The 17071-nt window shown below is 37.6% G+C and overlaps 1 pseudogene; it reads right to left on the reverse strand.

Moving 5' to 3' along the window:
* Positions 1-12997: 12997 nt before the first annotated feature.
* LOC146884668 (18S ribosomal RNA) lies at positions 12998-13682 on the reverse strand (annotated as a pseudogene; the record flags this gene model as incomplete).
* Between the last annotated feature and the right edge of the window lie 3389 nt (positions 13683-17071).

Genomic DNA, 17071 nt, shown 5'->3' on the forward strand with positions numbered 1-17071 from the left:
AGTAAAAGACAATATTGTTCTATTTTGAAAAAAAAAATTAACAAAACATGAGTACTTAATAAAAAAGTAATTAATAAAGTAATATGTTAAAAAGTCGTTTTTAATAAAAAATATTAGTATAACATTTATACAAATAATAAATTTGGTCTAAAATTGAGAGAAACATTATAAATATTAGTACTTAATTTTGTAAAAATATTTATACTTAATTATTTTTAATCTTATAAAAAATGGATTACAAAAATATTTTAATTATTAAAAAAAAAAATTGGACAAAATTGAATCAGATACACATACTTAGGTACTAAATTGAAACAAAAAGACATATATGGGGACTAAATCGAAATCAACACTATGACATCTAATAGTGACACTGACACATGGCATTATAATGCCACGTGTCACACACAAGGACTTGACACATGGCATTTTTAAATTTTTAAAATTTTTTTTTTAAATTTAAAAATTAAAAATAAAAAAAAAATAAAAAAAACCACAGATTGACACGTGGCACGTTGACTAACGGCGTTAGTCAACTCTGTCTGAAAGGGACCTAATTGAAGCAATTGTCAAAAGTCGGGATGCAATTGACACTTTTTTAAAACCGGGTACCTATTTGACACACTAGCCCCAAACTGAGTACTATACGATTAATTAAACCAATACGTAAATGCATGGTTCTATTTTGGTGTACAACTTTTAGTTTCATTAACATTTCATACCACATGCTTATTTCTCTCTCACCACATGTGCTTGGAATAAAATCAGGGGGACCCACATATGCATGTCTTTTGTTTCTATTCTTGATGTTTGTAGACTTTACGTAAAAGCTAAGTGCATATATTAGTGTTCTATTTGTTGCAACTTTGATTTTCCAACCATGACCCACATTGACTTAATAATATTAATTAATTTCTTAGATATGTGGGATCCACTTGTGGCTTTTATAAATTCATATTGTATCTTCAAAATCATGTATGACAACTTTTTGTTCTCTTTAAATTCTCATATTTTTGGTTTAATGCTTTTTATTGGGTTTTATTAATTGTCTTATATTTTAGTGTGTTGGTGACCATTGATGAGATGAGTGTGTTGCTGGCTTTACTTTTTGACTTATATAATGTGATGGTTATTTTGTTGAATGCGAGTTATATAACCATAGTTGCAATGTCAATGTTATTTCTTTTTCTTGGTTATATGTACTATTCTAGTTGCATGTTAGAGAATTAAAATGGTGGCTTGGTGCTTTAGTTGTTTATTGCTTCTTTATGTTTGGAAACCACTTGTAGAGTTCATTTCTTGAATGTATTATTTGATAAGTTGATGGATGTATGTTATGAAACTTTAATTCCCATGCACGATGTATTGATGTGTATTTTTTTGGCAATATATAAATTCTCATGTGTAGAATGTTGGGAGTGTTTGCCTTGCTTGAAAGCTCTTGATGGAATTTAATGAAGATTTTAGATGAATGTGATGCTATGTTTGGTTTAGTATGATTGTTTGGATTTGGGGTTTGTGTGTTCAAACCAAGGTTGGATTGTGATCATAAAGTTTCCGTGTTAATTGAATGCGACATTGAGTATTATTGGACATGTTTTATTTACGAATGTCTTTTATGAATATCATTGTTTTTTGTTAGCTTACCCCTATTTGTTTGTGGGTTTGTTGTATGTGCGATGATCGTATAACGTGTGTGTTATACGGGAGCAGATGATATTGCAGATAATCTTGGCTTGGAGTAGATTGACGAGAGGCTGGGATGAACTCAGGAGATTTATAATATATTTAATTGTTTTAAATCAGATTCTAAAATTATGTAATTTTCTTTTATTCGCAAATGTTATTGGAAGTTTTTGACAAAGTGACTTTTGAAATTATGTAATTTAAATTAAATTAAAAGTTTTTATTAAGTACATTTTCAATGTTTAATCCTTTTCCGCTAAACGCAAAAATTTTCTAACGTTCCGTGACATCCCAAAATTGGGGTGTTACACGCACTAGTGAAATCAAATGTTTCAAGTGTCTTGGTAGAGGTCATGTTGCATCTCAATGCCCCACCAAAAAGACCATGATCTTAAGGGGTGTTGACCACTATAGTAGCCAAGATGAGCAAGAAAGTGAGAGTGAGACTTCTAGTAAGGAGTCTAATGATGAGTCTAAGGAAATTGCCTATCCTTGTGAAGGAGACCTTATAATGATTAGAAGACTTCTTAGCAACCAACCCATTCCAAAAGAGCCAACACAAAGAGAGAACATCTTTCATACAAGACGTAAAATTTTAGAAAACACTTGTTCTCTCATTGTTGATAGTGGTTCATGTTGCAACTGTTGTAGTACAAGTTTGGTTGATAAGTTGGCTTTGACTATCATTCCCCATCCAAAACCTTACAAACTGCATTGGCTTAATGAAAGTGGGGATTTGACAGTCCAACATCAAGTGAAGGTCAACTTATCCATAGGGAAATATGAAGATAATGTGTGTGATGTAGTAGTACCTATGGAAGTTTGCCTTGTTTTATTGGGAAGACCTTGGCCATTTGACAAGAAAACCATGCACAATGGTCTTACCAATGAAATCACCTTCACTCACAAGGATAGAAAATTTGTCTTGCATCCTTTATCATCATCCCAAGTGGTAAAGGATCAAATCCAAATGAGAAAGAAGTTGAAAAAGGAGAGAAAAGAGGATAAAAAAAAGTCCTCCCTCTCTCCCAAAAAAGTAACTAAAGATGAATCTGAGGCGGGAGAGATTGGTGTTCCTTCTCCCAAGCTCATTCAACATGAGAACATTTTGACAATAAAATCTTTGAACCAAGTTCTCAATGATGAACAACCTTCATCCCTCTTGTTGTGTAAAGGAATGCACTGCCAAATTTCTTGAACTTAAGAGTCTACGTCCTAAAATTGAAAATATTTTGAAAGAGTTTGAGGATATATTCCCTAAGTAAGGGCCAATTGGGCTTCCTCCTTTTAGAGGAATTGAGCATCAAATAAATTTAGTGCTTGGGGCAAGTCTTCGAAATAGACCAACCTATAAGACAAATCCTCAAGAACCAAAGGAGATAGAGTCTCAAGTGCAAGAATTGTTGGAGAAGGGTTGGGTTCAAAAGAGCCTTAGTCCTTATGTTGTGCCTGTTTTGTTAGTGCCTAAAAAGGATGGAAAGTGGAGAATGTGCTGTGATTGTAGGGCTATAAATAACATCACCATCAAATATAGGTGATGAGTTCAAATTTTTGCCCTCATTTAATATTTAAATTTGGGGATTTAATTGAATTTTTTGTACTTAAAGATTGATTTAATTAGGATTTGTGATTATTGGATTTATTGAGTAAGTTTGGTAAAAGTGGCATAAAAATTGATTTTAGATGCATAAAATATTATTGGATATTCTAACGTTTGTTAATGCAGCTGGAATTTATTTTTGGTCATTAATAGTGTGGATTTGAAATATTCAAAGTTACAAAATAAGTCCAAAATCAGGAAATTCTGGAAAAGAATAAATCAGGAGCTAAATGCACCCCCAGATTTTATTTGCACACTCCTTCTAAATTGGACCACCAAAAACCCTGTTCTGCACCCCCAGTTTTCACTAAGTTGCACCCCTCCTACCACTTAAACTCCACTCAACTAGATCATGCCATGTGGCAATCTGCACCTTTTAAAATTGGCCAACCAGAACAAGCCACGTGTCATAATTCTTCACTCACCAAATTGACCAGTCAGATCTTGCCACGTCATCATATCCTCCATCTCACTTATGAAACCCTAACCCTAATTTTCCTCCTATCCTACCATCACCATAGCCGCCACCATGAACCTCCACGGCAGCCGCCGCCGTTTTCGCACACCGTCCACCAGAACGCAGCCACCGCGCATCTTCTACCTTCACGCTGGAAAACGCGAACCTGCGCACCACTTCAAGCCACCATGGAAGCCGCAGCCTGCAACCTCCATTACAGCTTCTGCGCCATCGCGCCACACCAACAGATCCGTCGCGCGCCGCCACTTCCATTGTCAATCTCCACCGCACCTGCAACCTCCACCATCTCCGTCCATGTTCCGTAGCCACCGCAGCTCCAGCAGGCACCAGATTCGCGAATTCCATCGGCCACCATCATCCTTCACTGCAGCAGTTTGAACCTTCGAGGTTTCGCGCAGCAGCAGCAGCCGCGCCAAGACCATCTTCTCGCGAGCACACAGCAACGCCCATCATCACTGCAACGCGCCTCCATACCATTCTCCATTCTCGCGCCTGACGTTGAACATCACTCAGCCACGTTCCTACAACACACATCCATGGTAGAGAGGAGAACGCGAACCAGAATTTGTTGCGCCTTCCACCAACGCAAACCTGCATCGCATCATCCTTAGCACGAAGAGCAACCAGAATCCACCTGCTGCAGCAACGCGAGCCACCACGCCAGCGAATATTACCACCGCGCCTTCGTCGGAGAAGAAAACCAGTCACGGCCGCGCAGCCAAAAGAGTCCATGAAACCCTAAAACACAACAAACCCTAGTCTGGAGAGAGAAAGAGACTTTGCGCCACCTGTCAGCATCTGATAGGCAGTCAACGGATCAAACTCTGGTCAACTGGTCAAACTCTGGTCAAATTCTGGTCAATTTTGTAAAAATGATTGAAGAAGAAGGGCATAATTGGAAACTGGACAGGAATTAAGTTGCTAATTAATTAAATAAAAATAAATGATTTTAGCAACTGACAGATAAAGCCCAAAGTCCAGTTGAAGCCTATAAAAGGAGACTTAAGGGAATAGAGACAATGGACAACTTAGACAACTTACACAACTTAAACACTTAGAACTCTCTGGTTTTGGCAGACACCGTCTCCACCACATTTCTCATTCTCTCTTTTATTTTCTTTCCTTCATATCATCATGTATTCCATTAAAGCCATGAAGGGCTAAGCTTTTAGGGTTGATTCCACTGTAATTTCTTAACTAGATTCTAAGGTTAGATGAATTTATGTGTTTGTTATTTTGATTATTGTTGTGGTTTTTGTTTATCTATGTCCTTTGCTTCTTAATCGAATAGAAAATAATGATTTTAAGTCCATATGCATGCTAATCATATGAGTCGAAAGGGTTTTTAAATTAAATTGAGACTTTACTTTGATTTTATTTAGAAACTTTCATTTGATTAAATAAGTTTTTGCCAATAATTGAGACTTTACTTTGATTAGAGGTAATTACTTTAACTAAAATTAGTCAAGACTTTACTTTGATTAATTAAGTTTTCTATTTGGTGAAGAAACAATGGAATAGACATGATTAAGCATAGTAAAATTAATTGAGACTATACTTTGATTGAATTTACTATGGACAATCTAACAATTCTCACTTTTAATTGAGACTGTACTTTGATTAAAAGTGAGAATGCCAACAAATGAATTGAGTCTTTACATTGATTGATTTGTAAATCAACAACAATAATTAATTTAACAATAATCTCTAGCTAACCAATGAAGAATCTTATTTAGGAAAAACAGTGGAATTGACCTATTTATTATTACTGTGTTCACAATCTTCCGTGTCATTTTCTTTGCATATCAAAACCCCTATTTTTGTAGTTGCTAATTGCATTTTTAAGAATCTAATATTTGAGATCAATTTCGTATTCCTTGTGAGACGACTCAGGGTTATCTTAACCCTAACTATTTTGTTCACTACTAATTTGGCAGTACTGAAGTTGCTAAAGTTAAGTAGTGGTAATTTGATCGCCTAACGACAGCGATATCAAATTTGGCGCCGTTGCCAGGGAATACAGTTAGTATTTCTTATATTTTGATTTTGTTTTTTTTCTTATTTATTTTATTTTATTTTATTTATTTATTTATTTATTTATTTATTATTTTTATTTGTTTTACGCATATACATTTAATAGAGTTTGTTATTTTGTAGTCTTGAGTTTTCTTTTAATATATTCCAAGCAAAGTTCTATTTTTTTTTATTAAGAATTTCTTTTAAGAAATTTTTTGAGACTAGTTTGGAAAACTCTGTCTAGGAAAGACTTGGTATTTAAGTTGTCCACTGTGACGCACCTCTCTTTCCTGGGAGTAGACCTAACAACATCTTAACTTATTTCTTTCTTGAAATCTTTCTCCAAAACAAGAATAGGAAGAAAAAAAAAACACACAGGGAAACACTTTCAGGTGGACTGCATAGTGCATGACTCGGGCCAATCCGAGTCAATTTTATCAACTTGATTCAGAACTTGAAAGGAACTTGCGTAAATCACGCAGGAGACTTGAACTCAAGTGTTCTACTGAAGGAGCACCGTCATCATTTGAACCTACCACTGAAAGTGTACCACTAGAATCACCTCCGGTGATTAACATATCTTCTGATCCATCACCTGAACCAGAAATTCAAGAAGATAGAATGAAAGAAAGAACAATAAGAGAGTTGGCTTCATCGGATGCAGCAATTACACAAAACATGTGCATCCAATATCCAGATGAAGAATGTGAGCGTAAGTCTGGATTAATCCATCTTCTACCTAAATTCTATGGATTAGCAGGAGAAGACCCGTACCATCTTTTGAAGGAATTTCATGTTGTTTGTTCATCCATGAGATCTACAACAGTGACAAAGGAACATATCAAGTTTAAAGCTTTTCCATTCTCATTGCAAGATGCCGCTAAGAATTGGTTATACTGCCTTCCACTAGGATCTATCAATACTTGGGAGACTTTGAAAAGATTATTTCTGGAAAAGTTTTTTCCAGCATCTAGAGTTGTTGCTATTCGCAAAGATATTTATGGGCTAAGGTAACAAGAAAGAGAAAATTTTCACGAGTATTGGGAAAGATTCAAAAAGTTATCTGCTTCCTGTCCTCATCACCAAATAAACGAGCATCTCCTCATTCAATACTTTTTTGAGGGATTGAGTATCATGGATAGACAAATGATAGATGCTGCAAGTGGAGGACCATTGGTGGACAAAACGCCAACAAATGCAAGACAATTGATTGAAAATATGGCGTCGAACCATCAATAATTTTCCACCAGGAGTAATTCTATAACTCTATTGAAGGGAACCCATGGAGTAGAAGCGTCATATGTTGCAAATCATAAGAAAATAGAAGGGAAGTTGGATGACTTAGCGGCCATGGTAAGGACCTTGACAGACTTATAGAAAAAGCCTATCCCTTCTACTTTATGTGGAATTTGTGCTTCTACTAATCATCCTACAGAGGCTTGTTCTATGTTAAAAGAGACAGGGGCGCTAGACGGTGAACAACCTCAAGCATATGCTGTAAACATTTATGGCAATAATAGACCACCTCGGCAGCAATACAACCATGATTTGTCCTCCAACAAGTACAACCCAGATTAGAAGGAATATCCCAGCCAAAAATGGGGAAATCAACAGCCTCAACACCAACAAGTCTATGTTCCACCTCAACAGAGGCAACAGCCACAACCAGCTACAACCTCTGGTGATTCAAACATGGAAGCAATGATGAAAGTGATGGCTGACATGATGAAGGGACAAATCAATGAGTTGAAATAGACGATGGAAGCAACCAATCAAAATTTGCAGAACCAGATTGGACAAATGGCAAATGAGTTAAATACGATGAAGTCTCAACAAGGCTCAACCAATTTGCCTACACAAACTGTAATTAACCCGCAAAATGTAAGTGCTATTACTTTAAGATCGGGTAAGCAAATACAAGGCCTTGGGGATGCACAAGAAGATGAAGATAAGGACAATGAAGTTGTACCTGATAATGAAAGTGGAAGATCAGATGAAGTACCACAAGCAACATCTGAAATGCCTGCACTTAGTGATAACTCCAGGTTGGTATCCCCTAATACTTCCTCTGAAAATTCTTCTCCTTATTCTCCTCCTCCTCCCTATCCAAACCGTTTGAAACCAAAACCTAAAAAGATGGAGGAGTTAGACAAAGAAATCTTGAATACTTTCAAGAAAGTGGAGATAAACATCCCTTTGTTGGATGCTGTGAGACAAAGGATCAAATCCAAATGAGAAAAAAGTTGGAAAAGAGAGAAAAGAGGATAAAAAAAAAGTCCTCCCTCTCTCCCAAAAAAGTAACTAAAGATGAATCTGAGATGGGAGAGATTGGTGTTCCTTCTCCCAAGCTCAGTCAACATGAGAACATTTTGACTATAAAATCTTTGAACCAAGTTCTCAATGATGAAAACCCTTCATCCCTCTTGTTGTGTAAAGGAATGCACTGCCAAATTTCTTGAACTTAAGAGTCTACCTCCTAAAATTGAAAATATTTTGAAAGAGTTTGAGGATATATTCCCTAAGGAAGGGCCAATTGGGCTTCCTCCTTTTAGAGGAATTGAGCATCAAATAGATTTAGTGCTTGGGGTAAGTCTTCAAAATAGACCAACCTATAGGACAAATCCTCAAGAACCAAAGGAGATAGAGTCTCAAGTGCAAGAATTGTTGGAGAAGGGTTGGGTTCAAAAGAGCCTTAGTCCTTATGTTGTGCCTGTTTTGTTAGTGCCTAAAAAGGATGGAAAGTGGAAACTATGTTGTGATTGTAGGGCTATAAATAACATCACCATCAAATATAGGTGATGAGTTCAAATTTTTGCCCTCATTTAATATTTAAATTTGGGGATTTAATTCAATTTTTTGTGCTTAAAGATTGATTAAATTAGGATTTGTGATTATTGGATTTATTGAGTAAGTTTGGTAAAAGTGGCATAAAAATTGATTTTAGTTGCATAAAATATTATTGGATATTCTAACGTTTGTTAATGCAGCTGGAATTTATTTTTGGTCATTAATAGTGTGGATTTGAAATATTCAAAGTTACAAAATAAGTCAAAAATCAGGAAATTCTGGAAAAGAATAAATCAGGAGCTAAATGCACCCCAAGATTTTATTTGCACACTCCTTCTAAAGTGGACCACCAAAAATCCTGTTCTGCACCCCTAGTTTTCACTAAGTTGCACCCCTCCTACCACTTAAACTCCACTCAACTAGATCATGGCATGTGGCAATCCGCACCTTTTAAAATTGGCCAACCAGAACAAGCCACGTGTCATAATCCTCAACTCACCAAATTGACCAGTCAGATCTTGCCACGTCATCAACTCCTCCATCTCACTCATGAAACCCTAACCCTAATTTTCCTCCTCTCCTACCATCACCATGGCCGCCACCATGAACCTCCATGGCAGCCGCTGTCATTTTCGCACACTGTCCACCAGAACGCAGCCACCGCGCATCTTCTACCTTCACGCAGGAAAACGCGAACCTGCGCACCACTTCAAGCCACCATGGAAGCCGCAGCCTGCAACCTCCATTACAGTTTCTGTACGATCGCACAACACCAACAGATCCGTCGCGCGCTGCGACTTCCATTGTCAATCTCCACCGCACCTGCAACCTCCACCATCTCCGTCCGCGTTCCGCAGCCACCGTAGCTCCAGCAGGCACCAGATTCGCGAATCCCATCGGCCACCATCATCCTTCACTGCAGCAGTTTGAACCTTCGAGGTTCCGCGCAGCAGCAGCCGCCGCAACACCATCTTCTCGCGAGCACACAGCAACGTCCATCATCACTGCAACGCGCCTCCATACCATTCTCCATTCTCGCGCCTGACGTTGAACATCACTCAGCCACGTTCCTACAACACACATCCATGGCAGAGAGGAGAACGCGAACCATAATTTGTTGCACCTTCCACCAACGCAAACCTGCATCGCATCATCATTAGCACGGAGAGCAACCAGAATCCACCTGCTGCAGCAACGCGAGCCACCACGCCAGCGAATATTACCACCGCGCCTTCGTCGGAGAAGAAAACCAGTCACGGCCGCGCAGCCAAAGGAGTCCATGAAACCCTAAAACACAGCAAACCCTAGTCTGGAGAGAGAAAGAGACTCTGCGCCACCTGTCAGCATCTGATAGGCAGTCAACGGATCAAACTCTGGTCAACTGGTCAAACTCTGGTCAAATTCTGGTCAATTTTGTAAAAATGATTGAAGAAGAAGGGCATAATTGGAAACTGGACAGGAATTAAGTTGCTAATTAATTAAATAAAAATAAATGATTTTAGCAACTGACAGATAAAGCCCAAAGTCCAGTTGAAGCCTATAAAAGGAGACTTAAGGGAACAGAGACAATGGACAACTTAGACAACTTACACAACTTAGACACTTAGAACTCTCTGGTTTTGGCAGACACCGTGTCCACCACATTTCTCATTCTCTCTTTTATTTTCTTTCCTTCATATCATCATGTATTCCATCAAAGCCATGGAGGGCTAAGCTTTTAGGGTTGATTCCACTGTAATTTCTTAACTAGATTCTGAGGTTAGATGAATTTATGTGTTTGTTATTTTGATTATTGTTGTGGTTTTTGTTTATCTATGTCCTTTGCTTCTTAATCGAATAGAAAATAATGATTTTAAATCCATATGCATGCTAATCATATGAGTCAAAAGGGTTTTTAAATTAAATTGAGACTTTACTTTGATTTTATTTAGAAACTTTCATTTGATTAAATAAGTTTTTGCCAATAATTGAGACTTTACTTTGATTAGAGGTAATTACTTTAACTAAAATTAGTCAAGACTTTACTTTAATTAATTAAGTTTTCTATTTGGTGAAGAAACAAAGGAATAGACATGATTAGGCATAGTAAAATTAATTGAGACTGTACTTTGATTGAATTTACTATGGACAATCTAACAATTCTCACTTTTAATTGAGACTTTACTTTGATTAAAAGTGAGAATGCCAACAAATGAATTAAGTCTTTACATTGATTGATTTGTAAATCAACAACAATAATCTCTAGATAACCAATGAAGAATCTTATTTAGGAAAAGCAGTGGAATTGACCTATTTATTATTACTGTGTTCACAATCTTCCGTGTCATTTTTTTTGCATATTAAAACCCCTATTTTTATAGTTACTAGTTTTAATTGCATTTTTAAGAATCAAATATTTGAGCTACTCCTACAAAAATAAAGGCCATCCAAGAATGGCCTACTCCTACAAGTGTTGGAGAAGTTAGGAGCTTCCATGGTTTGGCAAGCTTTTATAGAAGATTCGTTCCTAATTTCTCTACTTCGGATTCACCCCTCAATGAGCTTGTCAAGAAAGATGTGTCTTTTAATTGGGGTGAAAAACAAGAGTCTGCTTTTCAGCAACTAAAAAAAAAAACTCACCAATGCGCCCATTCTAGCTTTACCAAACTTTTCAAAAACTTTTGAACTAGAATGTGATACATCTTGTGTAGGAATAGGTGTCGTGTTGTTGCAAGGAGGACACACCATTGCTTATTTCAGTGAAAAACTTAATGGTGCCTCGCTCAACTATCCCATCTATGATAAGGAATTGTATGCCTTAATTAGGGCCCTTCAAACTTGGGAACACTACCTTTTGTCAAAAGAGTTTGTCATTCATAGTGACCATGAGTCGCTAAAATACTTGAAAGGCCAACACAAGTTGAATAAAAGGCATGCTAAGTGGATGGAATTCTTAGAACAATTTCCTTATGTGATAAAGTACAAGAACAACAAAAGTAATGTGGTGGCTGATGCCTTGTCTAGAAGGCACACCTTGTTTTCAAAATTGGGAGTCCAAATTCTTGGATTTGATCACATTCCAAAAATGTATGTGAAAGATTATGAGTTTTCCTCTACTTATGTTGAGTGTATGGACAAGTTCCTTAGCCACTTTTGGAAAACACTTTGGTCAAGGCTAGGAACTAAGCTTAATTTCTCTACTTCATGTCACCCACAAACTGATGGGCAAACTGAAGTTGTTAATAGGTCTTTGTCTACTATGTTAAGGGCAATTTTGAAAGGGAACCACAAATCTTGGAATGAATGCCTTTCCCATATTGAGTTTGCCTACAATATAGTAGTTCATAGGACTACTAAAATCTCTCCATTTGAAGCTATTTATGGCTTTAATCCTCTCACTCTCATAGACTTGCTACCACTTCCTACATCTTTTGATTTTATTCATAAAGAAGGGGTGGCAAAATATGATTTTGTAAAGAAAATGCATGAAAAGATTAAAAGTCAAATTCAACAGCAAATAGAGAGGTATGCTAAGTACAACAATAAAGGGAAGAGGGAAATGATTTTTGAAGAAGTGGATTGGGTGTGGCTACACCTTAGAAAAGATAGATTTCCTAAGCAAAGGAAGTCTAAACTTAGCCCTAGAGGCGATGGTCCCTTTAAACTTAATACCTTTTGCAAGTGGTACAGATGATGAGGCAGAGACTACAAATTTGAGGACAAGTCCTTCTCAAGAGGGAGGGGATGATGAGATTCCTCGAGGCAAGGGACCTACAACAAGAGCCATGGCTAAGAGAATACAAAAGGAATGGGCCTTAAATGCGCATGCAAGGCTGAAGATGAACTTCATATAGGCCAATGAAGATGTGAAGACCTAGCCTAAAACTCTTTGCTTGTAAATACTAGATTAGGATTTTATTTTGGGCCCAGTAGAATAGGGTTTTCTTTAGGCCATGTATTGGGCTTTAGAAGTAATTTTGGACCAAAAAGGGAAATTGGGCCAAATGGGCCAAGAGTAGTGTCTCTACTCTAGAAAAGCCTAGAAGCTTCTCAAACTTGCTCTCCAAGGATGAGAGTTAGCTTCCCACGGCAAGACAAGTGTGACTTGCTTAGGTGGGAAGTCACACCTCCCACATGCTCCTTTTTGGCTCCAAAATTCAACTTTCTAGACTCCTTTTTCCCTCCACTTTTTAAAGACTCCTTGGTCTCATTTTAGCCTATAAATAGAAGGCTTAGGAGATGTATTTTTCAGCTTGAAATTTAGTAATGAATTGCTACCCAAATTTGTGCACAAATCTCTTTTGAGGTCACCTTAGAGTAAACTCTTCTCTACTTTACTCTAGTCTTATTCCTTAGGAGTTGGCCTCACCTCTCTTAAGAATCTTTTCACCTACACCAAACCAAACACCTTAAGCTTTTTTCCTTCATGCTTCCGCATCCAACACCATCCATGGAGCCTCCATTCTTCATGCAAGCTTAAATGGAGACAAGAAGAAGCCATCAAACTACGAGCTTTGTAACTCCAACAACTTAAATATACACTATTGGAGCGGGAATTACCACGGCTGCTGGCACCAGACTTGCCCTCCAATGGATCCTCGTTAAGGGATTTAGATTGTACTCATTCCAATTACCAGACTCAATGAGCCCGATATTGTTATTTATTGTCACTACCTCCCCGTGTCAAGATTGGGTAATTTGTGCACCTACTACCTTCCTTGGATGTGGTAGCCGTTTCTCAGGATCCCTCTTCGGAATCGAACCCTAATTCTCTGTCACCCATCACCACCATGGTAGGCCACTATCCTACCATCGAAAGTTGATAGGGCAGAAATTTGAATGATGTGTCGTCGACACAAAGGTCGTGCGATCCAATGAGTTATCATGAGTCATCAAAGCAACAGGCAGAGCCTACGTCGACCTTTTATCCAATAAATGCATCCCTTCCAAAAGTCAGGGTTTGTTGCACGTATTAGCTCTAGAATTACTATGGTTATCCGAGTAGTAGATACCATCAAACAAACTATAAATGATTTAATGAGCCATTTGTAGTTTCACAATCTGAATTAGTTCATACTTACACATGCATGGCTTAATCTTTGAGACAAGCATATGACTACTGGTAGGATTAACCAGGTAGCATTCATAGCTGACAATCAAGCACAAACCACACCACAAGTTGTGAATAACAAATGTTGCACAATTCCAAAAAGCATGAAGGGAAAGGTGTCATTCGTCATACAAATTCAATGGCCTCCCCTTCTTTCCGACCACGCACTTGACACAAGTGATCAGACCCCACTTCCACACCATCCACAGGGGAAAAGCAATATATCAAACGTGACTTGCAGAATATCCCTATTTTCTAATGTCATCCCCCCAAGTTGCCTTCTTCATAGTTCGGCTAAGCTTCTCTCTTTTCCAACTTCATCCCCTAGAGTTGCATTCTTCCCAGTTTGGGTAAGCTTCACTCTTTTCCAACGTCATCCCCCCAAGTTGCCTTCTTTGTAGTTCGGCTAAGTTCACTCTTTTCCAACGTCATCCCCCAAGTTGCCTTCTTCGTAGTTCAGCTAAGTCTCGCTCGTTTCCAACATCATCCCCCCAAGTTCCCTTCTTCGTAGTTCAGCTCAGTCTCACTCGTTTCCAACAACCAAAAGGTCACCTTCTTTGCAGTTCGACATCATTGCCTCCTTGTTTCCAACAACCAAAGAGTCTGTCTTCTTCGTAGTTCAACGTCGCCTCCCTCGTTTTGAACAACCCAAGAGTCGATCGTATTTGGAGTTCTGCATCGCCTCCCTCGTTTCCAATAACCCAAAAGTCCGTCATATTTGGAGTTCTACGTCGCCTCCCTAGTTTCCAACAACCCAAGAGTCGGTCGTATTTGGAGTTTCACATCGCTTCCCAGGAAGCCAACAACCTAAAAGTCGGTCGTATTTGGAGTTTAGTATTCGCTTCATGCGTTTTGAATTCCCAAAAGCCTGCCTTCTTCGCATTCGGCTAAGTCTCCCTTGTTTCCAACTTTCCTCTAAGTTGCCTTCTTCGCAGTTTGGCTAAGTGATGAGTTCAAATTTGTGCCCTCATTTAATATTTAAATTTGGGGATTTAATTGAATTTTATGTGCTTAAAGATTGATTTAATTAGGATTTGTGATTATTGTATCTATTGAGTAAGTTTGGTAAAAGTGGCGTAAAAATTGATTTTAGTTACATAAAATATTATTGGATATTCTAACGTTTGTTAATGCAGCTGAAATTTATTTTTGGTCATTAATAGTGTGGATTTGAAATATTCAAAGTTACATTATTTTTGGTCATTATTAGTGTGGAATTTATTTTTGGTCATTAATAGTTGCACTATTGGATTTGATATCGCTGTCGTTGGGCGATCAAATTACCACAACTTAACTTTAGCAACTTCGGTATTGCCAAATTAGTAGTGAACAAAATAGTTAGGGTTAAGATGACCCTGAGTCGTCTTACAACGAGTACGAAATTGATCTCAAATATTTGATTCTTAAAAATGCAATTAAAACTAGCAACTATAAGAATAGGGGGTTTTGATATGCAAAGAAAATGACACGGAAGATTGTAAACACAGTAATAGTAAATAGGTAAATTCCACTGCTTTTCCTAAATAAGATTCTTCATTGGTTATCTAGAGATTATTGTTAAATTAATTATTGTTGTTGATTTCCAAATCAATCAATGTAAAGACTCAATTCATTTGTTGGCATTCTCACTTTTAATCAAAGTAAAGTCTTAATTAAAAGTGAGAATTGTTAGATTGTCCATAGTAAATTCAATCAAAGTACAGTCTCAATTAATTTTACTATGCCTAATCATGTCTATTCCTTCATTTCTTCACCAAATAGAAAACTTAATTAATCAAAGTAAAGTCTTGACTAATTTTAGTTAAACTAATTACCTCTAATCAAAGTAAAGTCTCAATTATTGGCAAAAACTTATTTAATCAAATGAAAGTTTCTAAATAAAATCAAAGTAAAGTCTCAATTTAATTTAAAAACCTTTTGACTCATATGATTAGCATGCATATAGATTTAAAATCATTATTTTCTATTCGATTAAGAAGCAAAGGACATAGATAAACAAAAACCACAACAATAATCAAAATAACAAACACATAAATTCATCTAAGCTCAAAATCCAATTAAGGAATTACAGTGGAATCAACCCTAAAAGCTTAGCCTCCATGGCTTTGATGGAATAAATGATAATATGAAGGAAAGAAATATAAAAAGAAAAGAGAGAATGAGAGATGTGATGGATGACGGCGTCTGCCAAAACTAGAGAGTTCTAAGTGTCTCATGTACGTCGTTTCTGCTCCCTTAAGTCTCTTTATATAGGCTTCAACTAGACTTTGGGCTTTATCTGTCAGTTGCTAAAATCTTTTATTTTTATTTAATTAATTAGCAACTTAATTCCTGTCCAATTTCCAATTCTGCCCCTCTTATTTAACTATTTTTGCTGTTTTGACCAGAGTTGACTGCTGACTTTGACCAGTTGACCAGTGTTGACCAGTGTTGACCAGTTGACTTGTTTGATTGTCGAATAGCAGCATGACATGTGGCAGAGTGCTTTCTCTCTCCAGAATTAGGGTTTCACTCTCACACTCTTCTCCCTCCCTTGGCTGTGCGTGACGGCGCGGTTGTTGCCGTTTTCTGGCGAGGTGTAGTGCAGAACCTGGTGCTGTTCCGTCTTCTTCTCGTTTCACGGAGAAGGTTCCATGGTGGCGCTTGTTCGGGTCTGCGGTGGCCATGGTTGCGCGCTCATTACTGTTGCAGTGGACGAGTCTCGCTACTACAATGGTGTTTTCATGACGCTACTGCGAGAAATAATGGTTTGCGTTTCAGTTTGGAGGCTGCATGTGCGGATAGGTGCAAAGACGTTGTTCTGGTGATTGGCGTGGTGGCTCATGGCGGCGAGGTTCAGATGCGGTGGTGGTGTTTGCAGCGTGAACGAAGAGATGCGGTGGTGTTGATGGTGGCTCGTGCTTGGTTCAGGTGGTATGCGGAGATGGAAAATGGTGATGGTGGTGCGCGAAACAAGCTTCCATGGTGGCCCAAGGTTGGAAGATGGTGGAACTGTGGTGGTGGGAGGGGTGCAACTTAGTGAAAATTGGGGGTGCAGATCGGGTTTTTGGTGGTCCACTTTAGAAGGAGTGTGCAAATAAAATCTAGGGGTGCGTTTAGCTCCTGATTTATTCTTTTCCAGAATTTCCTGATTTTTGACTTATTTTGTAACTTTGAATATTTCAAATCCACACTATTAATGACCAAAAATAAATTTCAACTGCATTAACAAACGTTAGAATATCCAATAATATTTTATGCAACTAAATCAATTTTTCCGCCTCTTTTACCAAACTTACTCAATAAATCCAATAATCACAAATCCTAATTAAATCAATCTTTAAGCACAGAAAATTCAATTAAATCCCTAAATTCAAATATTAAATGAGGGCAAAAATTTGAACTCATCACTAAGCCTCCCTCTTTTCCAACTTCT

The sequence above is a fragment of the Vigna unguiculata genome, chromosome 7, assembly GCF_037176805.1.
Source record: "Vigna unguiculata cultivar grain cowpea cultivar isolate G323 ecotype 2 chromosome 7, ASM3717680v1, whole genome shotgun sequence".
In the NCBI taxonomy this organism is placed as follows: domain Eukaryota; kingdom Viridiplantae; phylum Streptophyta; class Magnoliopsida; order Fabales; family Fabaceae; genus Vigna; species Vigna unguiculata.